The sequence below is a fragment of the Rhineura floridana genome, chromosome 5, assembly GCF_030035675.1.
Source record: "Rhineura floridana isolate rRhiFlo1 chromosome 5, rRhiFlo1.hap2, whole genome shotgun sequence".
Classification (NCBI taxonomy): Eukaryota; Metazoa; Chordata; class Lepidosauria; order Squamata; family Rhineuridae; genus Rhineura; species Rhineura floridana.
The window spans coordinates 114,472,727-114,487,036 of record NC_084484.1 but is presented as its reverse complement, the minus strand read 5'-3'; the positions used below and the strand labels follow the sequence as shown (position 1 = coordinate 114,487,036).

Here is a 14,310-nt window from a genome sequence, read left to right as displayed (position 1 = left end):
ATTTCGTTTCTTTTTCCTAGATGTAGAACTTTGCACGTATCCCTGTTAAATTTCATTCTGTTGTCTTCAACCCAATGCTCCAGCCTATCAAGATCACTTTGAATTTTGTTTGTCTTCCAAGGTATTAGTTACTCCTCCCAATTTTGTATCATCTGCAAATCTGCTAAGCATTCCCTCCACCTCCTCATACAAGTCATTAATAAAAATGTTGAAGAGCACTGGGCCCAGGACCAAGCCCTGTGGTATTCTGCTCATTACCTCCGCCCAGTTTGAGAAGGAACCACTGATAAGCACTCTTTGAGTACGATTCTGGAGCCTACTGTGAATCCACCTGATAGTTGTTCCGTCCAATTCACATTCAGCTAGCTTGCTAATCAGAATATCATGGGGCACTTTGTCAAAAGCTTTGCTGGAGTCGAGATGTATTATGTCCACAGCATTCCCACAGTATATCAAGGAGGTTACCTGATCAAAAAACAAGATAAGTTTAGTTTGGCAGGATTTGTTCTTGATAAATCCATGTTGGCTTCTAGTAATCACTGCATTGTTTTCAAGGTGCTTACAGACTGATTGCTTTATAATCTGCTCCAGAATTTTCCCAGGGATTGATGTTAGGCTGACTGGTCTGTAGTTCCCCGGTTCCTTTTTGCCCTTTTTGAAGATAGGGACAACACTAGCCCTCCTCCAGTCATCTGACACTTCACCTTCCTCCATGATTTCGCAAACATAATAGACAGTGGTTCTGAGAATTCTTCAGCCAGTACCTTTGGGCCCTGCAGATTTGAACTTGTTCAAAGTGATTAGGTATTCCTTGATCATTTCTCTATCAATCTCAAACTGCAATCCTGCCCCTTCCACTTCACATTTGCCAGGAGGATCATAGACCTCTTTTGGGAGAAGACTGAGCCAAAGTAAGAATTGCGCACTTCTGCCTTTTCTTTGTCATCTGTTATCATTTTGCCATCCTCACTGAGTAGCTGTGCCACCATTTCTTTTCTCTGTCTGTTACTCTGGATGTACACCCGAAGAAAACTTTTTTGCTTTTGGCATCTCTTGCTAACCTCAGCTCATTCTCAGCTTTAGCCTTCCTGACACCATCCCTGACGAAGATGGAGTAAAATTGTTTTCTATTATTTTAGAGAGCCCAACTAGGCAAGGAATTGCCCAGATACATTTTTCAGCTGAACATTAAGAGAAACTTTCTATTCATAATTATAAGAGTGGTGGGCTCTTCCTCACTAGATGTATTTAAGCAAGGGGCTGAAAAGACTGTCTGCCAGGGCAGCTATAGTTGCATCATGAATTGCAGGTCCTGCACTTAGTAGGTGGTTGGACTAGAGCAGAGATGGGAAACCATTTTCAGCCTGACAGCCAATTCCCTTCTGGGCAACCTTCTGAGGGCCACATGCCAGTAGTGGGTGAGACTAGATGCAAAAATGGGCAGAGCAACAAGTTCTACCTGAGTACAGTAGGCAGGTTTCTATCTCCACTCCCATACCCCTCTCTATCCTCCATCCGTCAAGTCTCAGCTTGACCTCTTGAGAAAGGTCAATACACATGTGATCTCTATTCAACCTTGAGACATCACAATGAAACGTGATGTGTACATAGATCACAAAAATTTATTTTTGAATATCGTACATTTGCTTCTCCCCTTCAGCCATATTACACGTGTAAGAAAAATTACTGCTCTCCTTTCTGAAGTGGAATCAATGTGTTCCTTCAGTCCCGGTAGGTCTTTCTTCTCTCGCATTACCAATGTGAGACAGTGCAGTGACAAAACATGCAGAAAGACCATTTTGATGTGCTCACAGGCATGGGAAGAATCATAGTTCAAGTGGAAGTGTTTGTGCTTTGCATGCAAAAGGTTCCCAAGTCAATTCCCTGGTAAAATTTGGAATGTCCCCTCCCTGAAACCATGGAAAGCCACTGCTAGTCAGTGCAGTGGTACTGAGCCAGAGGGTCTGACTTGGTATAAAGAAGGTTACTATAGCCTATGTTGCTAGAACAATTTCAAGAAGCCTTTTAAGTTGAGACCTATTCCAGTCTTCATCTGTGTCAGAATTGTTTAATATGTTTTTTAATAATGTTTTTAACCCTTTTTTAAAGTAGTTTTTTAATGTTTTCAATGCTGTCTTGTTTAATGTATTTTAAGATCTGTTTTTATGATGTTTTAAAGTGTTTTAGTGCTTTGTTTGCCGCCCTGGGCTCCTGCTGGGAGGAAGGGCGGGATACAAATAAAATAAATAAATAAACAAACAATTGCATCCAGATTCTTTTTGTGCTATGATTTACTAATGCACATTTGCAATTGTGTGCATTGATAACAGTATAAAAAGCACTCTTGATGTGGCTGTGGATACTTTTATCAAGTGACTTTTTGTGTAATGTGTGACCAATGTGCAGGAGTGCATTTCCCCCCAATAAATCCCCACACAAACAGAAAATCATGATGCAATCATACATAGAATCACATCAACATTCCTTTTTTTAAAAAAAATCATAGCATTTTATCAATGCAGATGTGGACACTGGTAAAGGAGATGGGCAGAACGTAGGGTGTGGAATAATGTGGTAAATGTGGCCCAATTCCAGAGATAATGTAGCTAGAAATTGTCCTGGTTCAACCAGAATTCAGGAGGAGTGAATACCGAACCCAGTGGCCTAGTAGAACAGTAACTGGAGAGCAGGGGGTAATCCTCTCATTCTTCATTGTAATGTGACACTAGGCTTCTCAAGGACAATGCCTTTAACAGCTTAGTCTAGAAAAGAGAGAAAATAAATTAGATGTCTCTGAGAAGCTTCACATTCCCAAGAAAAAAAAAGTCCTTGGTGTTCTGAACAGAACACTAAATACTCCTGGTCTTGGCACTAATATGTTTATAGGATAAAATTAAACCTGCTGACTCCACATGCCCTTTGAAATCTGCAAAATCAATGCTATAATGTGTTTTTCCCATGTAGACATCAGCAGTTCCCACAGCACTTATCTGTCTTCTAGCAGTTTGTATTTCAAGCCTAGTTCAACCCATTTGATAATGAAAGGGGAAGTGATGGAGAGAAATGAGACAGTGAAAGGAGTGTCTGCAGGAAATTAGGAAAAATGCTACCTCAGACATCATCATAGCTGCTCACAGGGTAATTTAACAGTCAGCGAAGTACTGCTGCTTTCCTGCCTTCAGAGAGGTTAATGAAGCCCTTAGCTAAAACCCAGAGTCTCCATTCCATGGCTAATTGTTTCTGAATAGATTGCAACCAAAAATGTCAGAAAGCTCAGATGGCATTTAAAGGATGAGAAATACCCAACACCAAAACAAGACAACATTCCTATACAAAGGACAGACCCTCCCATTTCAAAGTGCTGTCAAAGACTAAGGGTTTGAAAAGCTGCTAGTTTTGCATCACGTGAGATTCACACAAACAAAATGGAGCCAATGTGAAGTGGAGAAATAGGCTGATTAGTAGAAACTATGTGACACAGTGGGGGCTTAAACATGTTAGACTGCACTCAAGTTACAGCTGCCACAAATTTACTTACCAATTCTGAAAATGCCCACAAAATGGCTATAAATACATACAGATATCTAAGTGAAATGTCAGTGGTCAGGCCTCTGTCCACAAGGAGCACCTTTTAACATAGGAACAGTGTTAGCTTCAAGTGTGAACCCCAGTTGTTTCTCAGGTGAGAGAGAAGCAATACTTTCCTTATCTCCCCAATTGTCAGAGTGGTTTAACAGTCACTCCCTCCCCTAGAGGACTTTGGAAATTGTTGCTCTGTGAGGGGAATAGGGTGCTCCTAACAACTCTCAGCACCCTCCACAAACTACACTTTCCAGGATTCTTTGGGGAATGCCATGCCTGTTTAAAGTGGAATAATAGTGGAATAAATGTACCGTGTGAATTTGGCCTGGTTTGGTTAGTTGAACTTAGGTCACCGTGGAATCAATCTAATTTAAAGAGGGGACAAGTTCAACGAACTTCGTCTCAATCCAAACTAATGTTAGTATCTTGTTTTGTTATAAACCCTTTGAAGCATCTGGATGTGGCCATTGGTGAAATATACAACAAATCTCTGCTTTTTAACATAAATTTCTAAGCAAAACCACATTCCACAGCCTTTGCAGGCAGCTAATTTCACTGCTGAATGACTTGACAACGGTTTAAATCTCTGGTTTCTTTTTTTTGTTCAGCGCACCTGGTGAACAAATTGCTACTGTCTTTGTTCTGACACATTTTAGAAGGTAAGCATTTAGTCTGTTACAGCAGACAAAAAAGAGGCTTGTGGCACCTTAAAAACTAACACATTCACTGTGGCATTAGTCCATGAAAGATTAAAAAGCGAATAGCCTGTAAGGTGCCACAAGAGACCCTTTTGTCTTCTTTCTGACTTTAAATACAAAGGTTTGGAAAAGATTCACACCACAGATCACATCATTAACCAGTTCTGTTGTTGATTCCCCATTACCATTGTTTCAGGAAATTTATGAATTTATACATGTTATCATAGCAATTTGAATGTGTTATTAATCACCACATAACAGTGATAACAAATTGCAGCAAACAGGTGTGCAGATTGGACCTGACATAAGTATTGGCTTTTCTAATATCTGTACATGAATTCAGTAATCTGTCTTGATGATTAACGTAGGCCATATGTAGAAGCTTGCATGAGGCATCACGGAACAGCTGTAGGCTACAGAACCAGGTAAGGCAGCTTGGCAGCTGAACCCAACCGAGCTGCAAAATGATGATTCAACAATTCCTGTCCATTGGATTACAGTTTAAACTTTGTCGTACAAGACAGGCATAAACTGAAAAATGCTGAATTGCCATCTCTATTCCTTACAGCTATTGTTGTCCCACAACTTACTGTAATCTTTTCTCCTTTCTGCTTTTTTTTCTTCTTGGTTAGCGTAAAAAGTAATTTCAGTGAAGACATATTTCACTTCTTATGCAGAATGCAGTATACTGAACAAAAGCAACAGCCCAGCCCAGCACTCAAGAGGATTAAGTGCTGAATATGAGTCACCACATTTTGTCCAGTTGAAAACATAAATATGGTATATTATTACTCTTTTACAGGAAATACATATGTCATAAAGCAATGGTGCAATTTATCTTCTCAGCTTGAACAGAAGTTCAGTTGAGGGTCCATCGGACAATAAAAGGCCGTAATAGCCTCAGCACAGGGCTTTGTGGGGTGCACCTGCTTCCCATGATATTTTTAGGAAATGTGTCTGCACGGGAAAAATGCAAAGGGGCAAATGTCACATGGGATGCTATCTAATATATATCTACTCAGGTTCAATGGGACTTAATCACGGGTAAATGTGTATTGGATTGCAGCCATAATTAATTTTTAGAGGAGGTATGTGTAGGCCAAATCTTGAGTAAAACGTCTGCAGGAATATGCTGGATATCATTTGTGGCTCTTGCCTAAAGATGATGCCCATATGCTTCTGTAGACTTGGCTTAAATGTATCTTCTCTAAGTACTAATCATGTGACCCTTCCCACACTTGTATCACACCTTTCGTTCACTGAGGCAACGTAGAAAGGGTAGATACAGTTGGGGGGAGATGTTGATGTTATTCTATTCCTCACAACAACCTTAGGAGGTATTTTAAACTGTGAGACTTCTCCTAAGCCACCCGCTGATCTTTGTGTCTGAGCTGGGTTCTTTCTTTCTTTCTTTCTCTCTTTCTTTCTTTCTCTCTTTTTTTAGCATGCACATATGAAACATTTGATGTGTACCCAATAGTGGGTGACATGAGGAGATGGCAGGCTTACTTCCCTTTCTGACAGTTAAGTTGCAATATTACTTGATACAATGTATTTTTGTGTGTTATCTTCACTAATACATGCATTTTTATGCACATGTCCCTCTATGCAGGTTGGTCCACATTTTTTGGATCACAAAATCCAGAGAAGTGCAAATTGTGAAGAACGGCCGTGTATGGGCTTGCATATTTGTTGGGGAAGTGTGAATTAGGTAAGTTTGCATTAAATTTCTCCCCCATCCCTACAGACAAGACCAGGTTCATCCCTCTGCTCATATTGGAAAAGAAAAAATATCCTAAATTATAGAACACAGTTTCAGTACTAAAATTAATCGTCTGCAGTTATAAAAGTTAACCTATGTCTGCTTTTGACATTCATTTAAATCTTTTATTTCACCTATTTTACAGCTCATGCCATAAGCCCTCTTATTACTTACAGCTATAGAATGTGCCTCTTGTAGAGTAATTAGAACTGAAACTGGAGCTCTCTGTTTCATATTATTTCAAGGTCTTCTGCCAGTACTACTTATTCCAATGACTGAACATCAACTGTTTTCCCTAACTCTTAGAAAGTTATGCCAACAAAGTGAAGTGATAAAGCATAAATTGATTTAATCTCAGTGTTATATAAAAACTAGTCTGAGTCTCAACCCATTGAAACCATTTTATAATCACATATCTTGTTCATATTTATGTTTGTGATTAGGTATCCTATTGGATATAGCACATTGTACCTAATCACTACATTTCAGTATTCATGCTGGAGCTGGTACAGCATAGTGGGTTAGTGTTATCCTGGAAACCAGACTTTAAATCTCTATTGGGCCATGAAGCTCACTGGATCACTTTGAACCAATTACAATTTCTCAGCCTAACCTATCTGTTCACATGGTTATTTAGAAGATCAAGTGGGGTGGGAATATTATGTCTGCTGCCCTGAGCTCCCTAGAGGAAGGACAGGACCAGAAAAAAATACTAGAATACAAAAGGGGAGCCACAGTGATTAAAGGGTTGGAGCAACTCCCCTATTACTGATTTATTAATTTGCTTATTATTTACCACATTTATACCCCACTCAAGGCAGTATCCATGGTTCCTCCGCATTTTCATTTTATCCTAACAACCCTATGGGTTAAGCTGACAGATAGTGACTGGCCAAAGGTGACCCAGTGAGCTTTATGTCCAACTTGAAGTATGACCCATTTGAGTAAGGCTCCATGGCCTTACTCCAGTACTTCAACCGCTACACCACACTGGCTCTGCATGTTGAAAAGGTTACAACAAATATGGATGGGCATTTTGGTTTGGAGTGAAAATAATCTGGATTTCTGGAGAAAAAATATCTGCAAATATCTGGATGGGAGGCAAAGGGACATGACAAAAATGTATAAGATATGCATAGCATGGCAAAACTGGACAGAGAGTTTTTCTTCTGTCATAACCAGGGGTTATCCAATGAAGCTGAATATTGGAAGATTCAGGACAGACAAAAGGAAGCACTTCTTCACACAGCACATAATTAAATATGAAATTTGCTACAACAAGATCAAGCAATGAGAACCAACATGAACAGCTTCAAAAATGGTTTAGAAAAAAAAAGGAGGATAACATTATCAATGGCTACCAGTGATGATGGCTGTATACTATCTCATGTACAGTAGAGCCCCGCTCATACAGCGGGTTACGTTCCAGACCCCCACTGTAAAGCGAAAACCACTGTAAAGCCGATCCCATTGACTTACATTGACCAAAATGGCGCCCGGCGCCAAAAACCACCGTAAAAGCAGAACAAGCGCTGTAAAGCGGGGCCTTTCTACAATTCACAATCGCTGTATTAGTGGAATGCTGTAAAGCGAAGCGCTGTAAAGCAGGGCCCTACTGTATCCAGTATTGGAATATCTGTTGCTGGGGAACACAAGTGGGGAAAGAAGTGTTGCCCTCATATCCTGCTTGCAGGCTTCTCATAGGAATCTGATTGGCCACTATGATAACAGGACGTTGGACTAGATGGGTCTTGGTCTAATCCAGCAGGGCTCTTCTTATGTTCTTAAAGAAGTCACTCTGCAAAAGTCACCACTTTCTACCTAAACGTTTATGAATGACCAGCACCACCTGCAGAGATTTCAACACAAAATTTCCTTCAACTACCACAAAGGTAATGTATATCAGTGCTTCCTGCTGAGAACCAGGAAGCACTGATGTAATCTGAGGGAAAGCCCTAAAAAAAAAAAGACAATATACAGTATATATTAAGGGCATGGTGTGAAGTCAGAAGGTTTGGTGAAGCTAACCTGGTGTGGATCTGCAAATATCTGGATGGGAGGAAGTGAAGGAACCCTATTTATGCTGCCTTGAGTTCCATGATGGAAGAAAGGAGGAATAGAACTGTAACCAAACAAGCATTTATTAACTTCATGCCTTCTTGAGCAGTCTTACATCACAAAATTTCCTGACTTTGGAAAACACAGGGATATTTTTAAAGGCTAAAATAGATAGCTCTCTCACACAACAAAAGGAGTTGTATCTGCATCAAGAACAAAAAAACCCCTCTTTTGCAAGCCAGCAAAAATATTTTTAAAATTAATGATATATGCATGTCAAATTTTAGTCTCTTTTTTAACCATTTTGAATGTGATTGATTTATTGTTTCTTATGTAATTTAATTTGTGATGGATAATATGATATATCCAATTAGATCCATCAAAGCATTTCATAAATATTGCAACAAATTATTAAAGCAATAAAATCAAGTGGCAGAAATTTAATGAGATTGTGACACATTTGTGTAAAAGCCAACTGACAAATTGAAGAGTCGGAACTTTCTTCCTGACTGAGCTGACCTAACTGCATAAATCCTGCTGGCTCCATGAATGATGGAGAACTCATCTAATAATCCCATACACAAACAACTGATAGATATTTAAGAAAGATGCAGACAAACTGGAACGGTTTCAGAGGAGGACAATGAGGATGATCAGGGGACTGGAAACAAAACCCTACGAGGAGAGACTGAAAGAACTGGGCATGTTTAGCCTGGAAAAGAGAAGACTGAGGGGAGATATGATAGCACTCTTCAAGTACATGAAAGGTTGTCACACAGAGGAGGGCTAGGATCTCTTCTTGATCATCCCAGAGTGCAGGATACAGAATAATGGGCTCAAGTTACAGGAAGCCAGATTTCAGCTGAACATTAAGAAAAACTTCTGACTGTTAGAGCGGTATGACAATGGAACCAATTACATAGGGAGGTGGTGGGCTCTCCAACACTGGAGGCCTTCAAGAGGCAGCTGGACAGCCACCTGTTGGTATGCTTTGAGTTGGATTCCTGCATTGAGCAGGAGGTTGGACTTGATGGCCTTATAGGCCCTTTTCAACTCTATGATTCTATAATTCTGTGTTAGGACCAAACTGCACATGTTAGGATCAAACTGTGTGTCTGGAGAAAGGCTGGGAACTGGAGGCAGGCAGATAGGCTGTCTCTCTGCACCATGGCTTTAGGATGCCTCCTGTAACACTGATGGGAAAGCTGGATATTGGACTGCTGATGCCTTGAACCCCTCCATCCTAAGCTCAGGTTGGAATGTGTGTAAATAAACAAACCATATTTCATAAAGACACCAGAGTCTCCGCTGACCTTCTTCCCAAGGAAACCAAGCCCAGGGCAAGCTCAGGGACCCCTGGATTCTCACTGCTCGGAGATTGGGGAGGCATGCAACAATACTAAATGCATCATTAGTCTGTGCTTTAAAATAAATTAAGAGGCGATGTGGTAAGTGATGTTTGTTGGAACCACAGCACATTCACAAGGACATTTCCTTCGTCACAGCCCTGATGAAAATTGGCTTTCTGCTTGCTTGCAGTCCCAGAAGTAAAGCTTACGCTAGTTTCAATAAGCATGTATTTTCATCAGGACACCAGTGGAGGTGGAAACCTCCCCTCCCTGGTCATGGCTGTCCCAACAAAAACTGTCTCCCAATTCCTGCTATTCATTGTTTGAAAAAACAACAGGCACAATTGTTAACCGTGTATTAGCATCATATCTCATTTGGCCCAGAGTGTACCATGGGTGATAGCGGCTATAACAGCATGTAGAACATAAACACAAAAATAGTTCTGAAATAGGCCACTTTGCACTGTTTAGACAAATGGCAAATACTTGGCAAATATTTTACTCTACTCCACTTCCCATATCAAACATTAATTCTTCCTATCTCCCATGTGTTTTCAATACTGGCTTAGAACAAAGCACTTTATTAGAGATCTGGCAGTTAATCCAACAGCACAGGCCTTCAACACAGAACTGCTCCCTACATCAATGTTTCCAAGACACCATAAAACAATGGACAAGACAGAACAACTACAGGACATGACACAGAACCTTAGTTAAGTGCTAATGATATGGGACAGCACCATCTAGAGACTGGTGGTGTTGCTCATGTACTTATTACAATATACATAACTCCATGCATACTGAGAAATAAGTGAATTCAGCAGAAACAACCTAGTCATAATTATTTGTCAACCTTAATGCATTTAGTTACTGGTGTATATATCGAGGTCATTCTTTGTAATCTATCTGAAATTCCTCTGTTAGAAACATTTTATCAACTAAAAGGAATATTCAAAATACTGTTCATAACTTGCAAAGATAGATAATAACTCCCACACACAAAATGGAGACAATAGTCAAGAAATCAGAAGAAGCCTAGGACTGGGAAGGGCAGCTATTAGAGAACTAGAAAAGGTCCTCAAATGAAAAAATGTATCACTGAACACTAAAGTCAGGATCATTCAGACCATGGTAGTCCCGATCTCTATGTATGGATGTGAAAGTTGGACAGTGAAAAAAGAGGGTAAGAGAAAAACCAACTCATTTGAAATGTGGTGTTGGAGGAGAGCTTTGTGCATATCATGGACTGCAAAAAAGACAAATAATTGGGTGTTAGAACAAATTAAACCAGAACTATCACTAGAAGCTAAAATGATGAAACCGAGGTTATCATACTTTGGACACATCATGAGAAGACCTGATTCACTAAAAAAGACAATAATGCTGGGAAAAACAGAAGGGAGTAGAAAAAGAGGAAGGCCAAACAAGAGATGGATTGATTCCATAAAGGAAGCCACAGACCTGAACTTACAAGATCTGACCGGGGTGGTTCATGACAGATGCTATTGGCGGTCGCTGATTCATAGGGGCGCCATAAGTCGTGATTGACTTGAAGGCACATAAACTCAATACAATATGAAATAAGTTAGTAAACAAGCATATGAGTTCTGTGAACAACGTTCTGCTCATGGGCCTGGTCCCCTTCCACTGCACCCTATCTCTTCTGGAGGGTTGATGATCCCTCCACAGTTGTGTGGAAGGTGGCATGGAAGGAAGCTGCAGGGGGGAGCAGGAAATCAGTAAAACCTCTCTTTTCCTCTCCCACTTACTCTATGGAAGGACTCTGTGGGATCCAGGACATAGATTGTAAAGTCAAATAAATATATTATCTATTAAAAACATCTTTATAATATCAAATGATACTTTTTTGCAGATTAGATGCTTTAAAATGTTACATACCTCAAAGAGGTATCTGTTTCCTTGCAGTAGTTCTTGTCCCCTTTCTAAGCCAATAAGGAGTTATATTTGTTTTCTCCTCCCGTTTATACAGCCACAAGAGTGGCTGTATACTATAGCCACAAGAGTGGCTGCATACTATAGCCAGCGTGGATTTTTCACATTCCGCAGTGTTAAATTGAAAATACCCCCATGCCATTCTGATGCTTCCCATAAGCTCATTTCAAAACAAAACCTTACAAAACTTATAGTCCTGAACTCAGAAACACTTCCTTAACAAACCTCTCAATTTTCATGGCAATAAACAAAACAGTCAGAAAGAATCGAGAGTTCAAAGTCTAAAGAGAGAGAGAGAGAAAAACCCAGAGCCCTTTTGGACTTTTTTCTCTCAGAATTCTCATAATCTGTTGAAATTTATTAAAAATCAGCCATGTTCACAGAGTACCTGTAATCCTGTTAGGTCCAAACCCAACACGCAAGCCGCCCTGTCTCCCCAACTCTCTTATTACACCCGGGAAGAGTGCGGAGCTGGGTGCAAATGAACCCACTGTCAGAGACCAAGTAACACAAGACAAAAACCTTTGCAAAGGGGACCCAATACTTACACGCCGAAGCTTGCGAGCATGGGAACCTCGTTTATTTGCGTGCAGGAGAATATATAGGCTCACCCCGAAGTTTACAATATCGGGTGTACGTCATAATAACAAAAGAAGCAATTGCCAATAATTACAGTTCTAGGAGCATATGAAAGGAGGTAAAGGGGTACAGGAAAAGGGGCACAATTGGAAACATCAAGACTATCTTCCAGACTCCATGTCTGCACATTTCACATGTCCTTGAGATAAGCACTATGTAACAGTAGACAAAGACAACTATTGAGGGGAGGCCCAGCTGCAACCGGGCGCCCCCTAAACTGGAGACAGACATGATATTGCTTTGCTTGCATATCAAAGGTACAAAACAACTCAAGGATATGAGGGGCATAAGAACAGCATTTGACATTCTTGTGTAAGGCACATTAGCAACAATAAGCAAGGCTACATGAATGTGATAAAGAAATGCATAGTAGGGAGGTTTCCAGCTTAAACCGGCTTTTATTATGCGAGCCACTGGAATGTAGGTAAGGGTCAGGTCACCAGGAAATAAACCGACATTTTATATCAAAAGCCAAATAAAGGCCACTTTGGTTCTATTTCCCAGAAAGCCCAAGCTGGTGTTAGCCTAAGTGAACTATAGTACCATAAAACAGAAGATCACAAATTATCCTTAACAATTCCCCCCTTTCAGCCCTGAGAGACTGACTAGTATCTCAGGTAGCTGCACTCCCTTATTTGGGCTGCCAGATCGGTCTCAAAGCCATCTCCATGTAGGTTGGCTGCGCCTTTTGGGAATAGGCCAGAGTCAGTTTACTCACACAGGTCGAACCCAGCTGTATTAAGTTGGGAATACATTGCAAACAACAGCAGACCGTTACCAGCAGGGCAAGCACCATACCAATGTACAGCAAGATTTTGTGCCAGTCGGGCCATGCAGAAAACCAATCAGAAAACCCCGAGAGCAAAGAAAAATTTCCAATGCGTTCCACCTCTTGATAGATGTTTCCAATATCATTAATATGCTTAATAACGTCAGCCTTGCTATCTGTGATATGGGTACAACATTTGCTCCCTATCAGCGAACAAACCCCCCCGTGGGAGCTTAATAAAAAGTCCAGGGCGAGCCGGTTTTGCAAGACTACAGTTCTAATTTGGCCTTGTTCATTTGTCAAATCTGTAAATGAAATAGCCGAATCATTCATAAAACGCTCAAAGGCTTGAGACAATTCTATGAGTTCTTGATAAGTTTTAGCTGCTCCATACATAGGAAAAAAACCTCTCAGCACTGCCTCCCCTGTGCCTCTTTTGTTACGGCGGCGCAGGGTAGGTAAAGTGGGGGAGACCCGAAGCCCTGGTACCACCCTTCCCAAAGTACAGGTCCAGGAACCCGATATTGGCAGTTTCCTTACCGCTGAGTGCCCACAAAGCCACCAGAGTCCAGCTGGGGTTTGATGATCCACTAAATCCGTAAGAAAAGGCACTAAATGGTGATCTGCAAAAGTCAACTGTAACAGAAGTTGCCAGATAGACAGCCAAGTCAGGCCTTCTACTCTACGTGTTTCGTTTATGAAAGTCCAATTACCCGGGTGTGTTGAATAAATCAAGCCATCACATAACATTCCACCCGTCGGCTGGCTTCCACTGCCTACACAGATAGATCTAGCGATGGGTCCGCTTAGAATCAACCCTCCCTCTAGTTCCTGTAAGCTGGAATGTGAGGCGAAGGAAAGATACTCTTTCAGCGGCAAAGGGGCCCCTGTTAAGGGGACTCCAGCCTGTCCATGTGGTGGTGTGTGTGCGCAGACATAACAAGTGCCCTTTTTGGGGGCTGTTTCTTCCAGTAATGCTACGAACGTGTTACCATCCCACCCATCGCCTATTTTGGTGTTTCTTTGTTTAAACCCACCCATCGTTTTTACCTTTGGTGTAGCCAGTGCTACCTGCTCGTGTTCGGATTTTCGAGCATTCAATTTGTCTGTTAACCAAGTATAACAGGATGGCATACCAATGCCTACACAAAACTTTGATCTTTCTGATGGCTTGGGTTGGACCTTATTGGTCTGTACCTGAAAAGTAATCATGTTATACTCTGTTCTGATGGTATTCACATCTAAATTTGAGGGGCAGCCGTGGTTAGGCATAGGGCGGTATTGTCTGCACCGGAGCGCTAGTCTGATGGGCCATTCAATTTCCACTCGGATGCATTGTACCACCCAGTTGCCTGTATAATTGTGCTGTAGTACAACAGCCGCTTTGTGACACAAACGTCCAGCAATATCGGCTTTTACTGTCCCTTCTTCTATTCCTCCCACAGCATATAGGAAAGGGTCCGGACAGTCCCGTGTATTAGGTATTGTTCGCCCAAAGTC

The 14,310-nt window shown here is 41.1% G+C and overlaps 1 long non-coding RNA gene across 3 annotated transcripts in view; it reads right to left on the bottom strand.

Annotated features, from left to right (window-relative positions):
- LOC133385910 (uncharacterized) overlaps window positions 1-14,310 on the bottom strand; it is a 422,451-nt gene that overhangs the window by 332,567 nt on the left and 75,574 nt on the right. Inside the window, exon 3 of one of the 3 annotated variants that reach the window (XR_009763007.1) lies at window positions 2,429-2,762. The exons of the other annotated variants lie outside the window; for them this stretch is intronic. This is a non-coding gene — a long non-coding RNA (uncharacterized LOC133385910). Of the gene's footprint in view, window positions 1-2,428; window positions 2,763-14,310 lie in introns of those variants that run through there. 3 annotated transcript variants of the gene reach the window in all.